This window comes from Pyxicephalus adspersus, chromosome 2, assembly GCF_032062135.1.
Source record: "Pyxicephalus adspersus chromosome 2, UCB_Pads_2.0, whole genome shotgun sequence".
Classification (NCBI taxonomy): domain Eukaryota; kingdom Metazoa; phylum Chordata; class Amphibia; order Anura; family Pyxicephalidae; genus Pyxicephalus; species Pyxicephalus adspersus.
In genome coordinates this window covers 69,500,689-69,506,254 of record NC_092859.1, presented here as the reverse complement: position 1 = coordinate 69,506,254, position 5,566 = coordinate 69,500,689, and the positions used below count along the sequence as shown (strand labels likewise).

Genomic DNA, 5,566 nt, shown 5'->3' with positions numbered 1-5,566 from the left:
CCCCCCCCCGGACAGCAGACAAAACAAATAAAAGCAAAGTGGATTTTGACTTTTGTGCTATCCCACATACAGGTATAGAAATTGTTTTAAATAAAACAAGACTAGATTTGTGAATATTTCTGTCCCTTAATGTCCTTATTTATTTATGTCCTTGGTATAGTTTGTTTTTACTATTGTGTTCATAAAATTCATCCTCCATGTTCTGCAGCCTTAGATGGCCTTGTGCTGCTAAAAAAAGAGCAAGCGTTATCACTATGCAAAACTAACAAGGAACAATCAAAAGTGCAGTTTAAATTTTATTTTTATTACACTGATTACAGAATACTACCCAGTATGAATAAAGCAGTGAATAAGAAAAATCAAGAATTAGTGGCATTGGTTTTCTTAGCCTATAATTACCACTCAATGTTCTTTGCGAAGGTCAAGTACAATAGATGTGTTTGTAACATGGTAATCACAAGTCATGGGAGTATCGCAAGGTTTAAGTATGAATGGTAAAATTACACTGACCATATATACTTTCACCTTTCAAATGATTATATTTGTTTGAAATTAGTCTACATAATCAGAACTGTCTTTGAAACTTTGTATCTGCCTATTATAAGTATATTGTATAATATATTAGGCAGCCATACCCAGATAAATAGGCATCAACCTTCAAGGGAACCTGCACTGTGGTAATATGTTGTCTGTCTTCTGAAAGTGCTTGGTGCCTGACTATCATTCAGTAATCATTTGAGTGATCCAGAACAAGCATACAGATAAGGATCTCTGAATGTACTCGCTGATTTTAGAGATCTGCGTTTCCTTATTATATAAATGGACCAGCGTGACTGGCAGGCAACATTTACAGAAAGTCATCAATGGCAGCCACCAGCTTCCCCTCCTGTATTGGTTGTCTTTAAGGGGAGATAGCAAGGGCTATCTCATTTTATGGAATTCAGACATAAAAAAGGGAATATCTGACCTACAGATTAGTTCCTTTTGACTTGCACTGGACTGTTTTTTGCATTTCAATTACAAACCAGCTAAAAGTGATCAAAAGTCAGCTGAGACAGGTCCTAGGGTATGTGGGTATGGCTAATGAATATATTATGAGTGGATTTGGACTGGATTACATTTTAGTACAGGAAATGCAAGAAGAAATTCTGAAACTATAATAATAATTTATGGCTGAACTCAGCAGATTTAAAAAACACAATTTATTGGAGCTCTGTATGTAATCTAAAATAGGGATGGATGCCTACTGCTGGTAGTCAGTGCACAAAAGTGGAAGAGGCATCATAAGGATCCATGTGGGTATGCAAATGTGCATGCTTATAGAAGAAAAAGCCTGACTGACAGAGATATGAGCCTATTGGAACTGCCTCTCTTATATTTGTCCAGCCCTATGGTGGGAAGATGAGGAAATATTAAATTGTTGCTGACCAGGAGAAGGAAATAGGCCCTACTGTGTAAATCTCAGGACTGATGAACGTATTTAACTGTTTGTCTGGAATTCTTCTTTAATCTAGTAACTGCATTTATCTAGCAAATGAAACTTTCTTGAAGCTCTTAAAGTGTAACTCCAGTTATTTTAAAAGAGGAGAGATTAAACTTCCTATCACATGTTTTGCTGTCTGTGTCCTATAGGGGAGATTTCTTTTTTACTTCTGGCATAAAATAAGGGAAAATCCATACCAGGGATTCACAGACAGGAATAAAAAAAGAACAGTGCTCTTTTCATTTTTACTACTTTACTCATGTCCATGCCGCTCCAGGAAATAATGAGATTTCCCAGCAGCAGGACAACAGACAATAGAAGTGTTCCTTATTAAATTAAGCTTATGGACTCATTACAGTTTACCTCTGGTCTTTGGTCCCATTGTAATGACTTAGCACTTGCTCTGCAGCATTCCTTCTGTGAATCTAGAGAGTGAGGTGAAGCCTTGATGCCCTGAGTTCGAAGAAAGTGGGATTCAATGACTGTAGGTGTCATTCAACTCAGAGGAGCGGTGCTGTATGGGTTAGTCTGCAGGGGACACTGCTGGCATAAGGATAACAGCAGGAGCTGCTTTGGTTTTTAACCACCTGTGCATTACACTGAGGTCTAGATTTCTGTACCAAAAGTGATCCACTGTTTTTCATGAAATTTTTTTTTAAATGGTAGACCTGTAACTTACAGAAATATGTACGAACAAGGGTTCTAGTAGATATTATGAATATAAAAAATGTTTGAAACACACAATCATGTAAAAAAAAAATACTTTTAATAAAATTAAAGGAAATTAGGCGAAGATCAGCAAAGGTAAGATAAGACACAGTGTTACACACTAGCCATCCAGGGAATAAGTGGCAATTTTTAAAACTTTGTTTCTGTATTTATTGGGGTTTGTTTTGAATTATTTTGTATTTGATTGCATACGGGAGTTTGTATCCAATCCAATACAAAAAAAGAATTGGAATTTGCAAGTTATTTACTTTTATTTTATTTTTTTTTTAATTTTTTGTATTGGATTTGATACGCAAGTTTGTATCCAATCAAATACAAAATATAAATTTGAATTTCCAAGTTATTTACTTTTATTTTATTTTTTTTTTATTTTTTGTATTGGATTGGATACAGGAGTTTGTATTCAATCCAATACAAAATGACAGTTTGAATTTACCAATTATATACTTTGTAATTATTTGAATCATTTTGTATTGGATTCAATACAGGAGTTTGTATTGAATCCAATACAAAATGAATGAATGAGTTTCTATTTGAATTTCCCGCACACGCGCCGACGTCATCACGCACGCACAAGAAGCCGGCCGGCTGTTTTTTTCCTCTGCCGGACGGCTTCTTGTTTCAGAGATCACCCGGCGCTGGAATGAGAACGAGAAACCGGCCGGCATCTTGTGTTCCGCCGGCCGGCTAGCGGAGCACAAGATGCCGGCCGGCTTCTTACCTGGTCCCGCTGGTATACGAGAAGGCACCCGACGCTGGAAACGGAGACCGACGATTGACGAAGGACGACGCTGGAACCCGAACCCGACGCTGGATGAGCACAGGGGGACCGAGATTTTCCCTACATTAAAATCCCCACTTACCTGGGTAAGTGGGGATTTTAATGTAGGGAAAATCTCGGGCTTAACGAAAAGAGCAACTTTTTTGAGCCTGTACGAAGGTCGGGCTTAACGGCAAGGAGGTTAAGGAGCCTCTTGACAATGTTTAAAATATGGCTAGGACAAGACCCACTGGTTCTTTCCATACCAATGAAGAACCAATGTTTGCACATTTGACAAGGGGCCACAATGAAGCACCCCTGTTGCAGATGAAAAGCTACATGTGGCATCTTACACAAGGAAATAGTAAGCTTTCTGCAACCTCAGAACCAATCTATACATTGGCTGGAATAAACAGCTTTAAGACTCACCATACCTTTGTATAATTTCCTTATAACCTACTACCCCAAAGTTTTTTAAACAACCTGCCCATTCCTACCAGATCCAAACTGCATGGCCAGTGTGGAGATACACAGCTACCTTTGGAAGATCTTCTAGTCTCAGTCCTCCTGGACATGCATGGCATAGATCCCTCTGCTGAAAGATTTCCCTTTACTTCCTGTCCTGGTGACAATGTTTTTTTTTTTTTAATATTATGAACAGCATAGATGTTCATTGAAGGCTGGGTTCACACCATTGTGCTCTAGTATTGATTGGGTGCATTACAATGCCATTCATACTTGATGGCACCCCATTGCAAAAATAGTACACACACCTTATTGTGTGAAATGGAACACATTAACAACCCGCAATAGTAATGATTCCTAAAATTAACTGAATATTTTTGGAATATTTGTTCTGCGGGTTCCTGTATACTAACATAATAAACAAGGGTCCTGTGTTTGGGGCCCTGCAGAAAATTTGATGGCAGCATCCTCCCATTGAGCTGCAGGTAATGCAGAATTGTGCATGATGCTACCCCTAAGCAAATAATTGTAAAATTATTATCAAGTTGGTGAGATTTCTATATATCACCTATGATCCCTATCCACCCAGTTGTTCCAGGCATAGAAAATCCGAGAGTGACTCAGCACCTTTATATAAAGAGTTTATTCACAAAAGGAGAAGTGCATGACTTTGAAATCAGCACTGGTGCTGCTGATTGGTGGATGGGACATTGTGTGCTGTTACTATGATGTTGCTGGCTGTCTGCAGGTATTTTGCAGCACGTGTTCACAGCCCCAATATTATGGTCAGGTGACAGCAGCCTCCCCAGCACTGGCTGATCGCTGCCTGTCAGTGCTAGTGGCAGAACAGCTTGTAATAGACTGGAGCGATAATAATCGCTGTCAGGGATCAGGGAGGCGACCTCAGAGGTTACACTGACCTATATGAATCATGTCATTAGCCCCCCACAGCCTTTCTAGAGAAATCTCCTTTTGGCTGGTATGCCCTCCTCCTCAATATGGAAATGAATGAGCTGTGAGCCCTCCCACTAAGGGAATCCCCCTTCTCATATGTGAGCAGATCGGGTATGATATCTGCTAATTAACCCCAATCAGCAGCATGGCTATGACTAGAAGGCTCCAGCTAGTAAGTGTCCTGGCGATCCTAAGTCACACAGTGCCAGGTAAGGATCGAGGCATTGCTGGTGCCCTGGTGCAAAGTGTATGGAAGGATTATTAGCAGGGTAAAGCCGTCCTCGCGCTCGCTCCTGCCCCTCTCATCCTGATCGGGACTCGCCCCCTCCCCACTTATTTCCACCCCTGACAGCTGCGCGCCTATTGGCTGGGCTCGGGTACCAGGCGGAGCGGATTGGTGCAGTGGCGGGTCACATGGGTGGGGAGTCACGCGCTTTCCGGGAACCCGTCAGGAAGGAAATAAACAAAACAAAGCAGAAAGCATGGAGACTGTCTGGGGGGGTGACCAACAGCGGCAGAGCGGCTGACCCAACACACCGAACGCCTTCTCCTAATTACCAGTGACAGGTGAGGAGGCATGGGATGCAGGCGGGGTTGGCGGGGCGGTCACCTGAAGTGGGACAGGGGGCACAGGACGGGGGCACAGGGCACGCATGGCAAGCTGATGTATACAGGGCAGGGAACTCGTCATCACAGCACACCTGACACTGCCAGGATGGAGGGCTATGTGTGTGCTGGGTGACAGCCTGCTGTCAGGTGTAGGGGGCGTGGTGCACCATTGACAGAAAGCTGTGTGTGTGTATTTGTGTTGGGGATATTGGCCTCTGTTCTGTAACCTCCATGCACCCACTGACATCACAACCATTGTCATACACACTGCCTTATGGTCAGTCATGGACAAGACTACATATAGCTGACCAACTGGGACTTCTAGTAAAAGAATATTTTAGCTTAGAAATTCTGCTTAATATGAATTTACATAGGAATGGCCAGGCTGGGAATTATCAAGGCTATGATAGTATGGTGTATTGCTTTCACCCTGCCATGGGTACAGCTGGCCCCTGGTAAGTATAAAGATCAGCTGATCAGAGATCAGTAATGGGGATTAGTAATGGAGGGATGAGGTGCATCTAGCTGGGGATTAGTAATGGAGGGATGGGGTGCCCTAGCTGGGG

The 5,566-nt window shown here is 42.0% G+C and overlaps 1 protein-coding gene across 1 annotated transcript in view; it reads left to right on the top strand.

The window, feature by feature from the left end:
* The first annotated feature begins 4,812 nt into the window (after positions 1–4,812).
* The window catches only part of LOC140323666 (vesicle transport protein SEC20-like), a 49,504-nt gene continuing 48,750 nt past the window's right edge, over positions 4,813–5,566 (top strand). The window contains exon 1 of the mRNA XM_072400945.1: positions 4,813–4,958. The gene's annotated coding sequence lies outside the window, so the exon portion shown is untranslated. The remainder of the gene's footprint in view (positions 4,959–5,566) is intronic.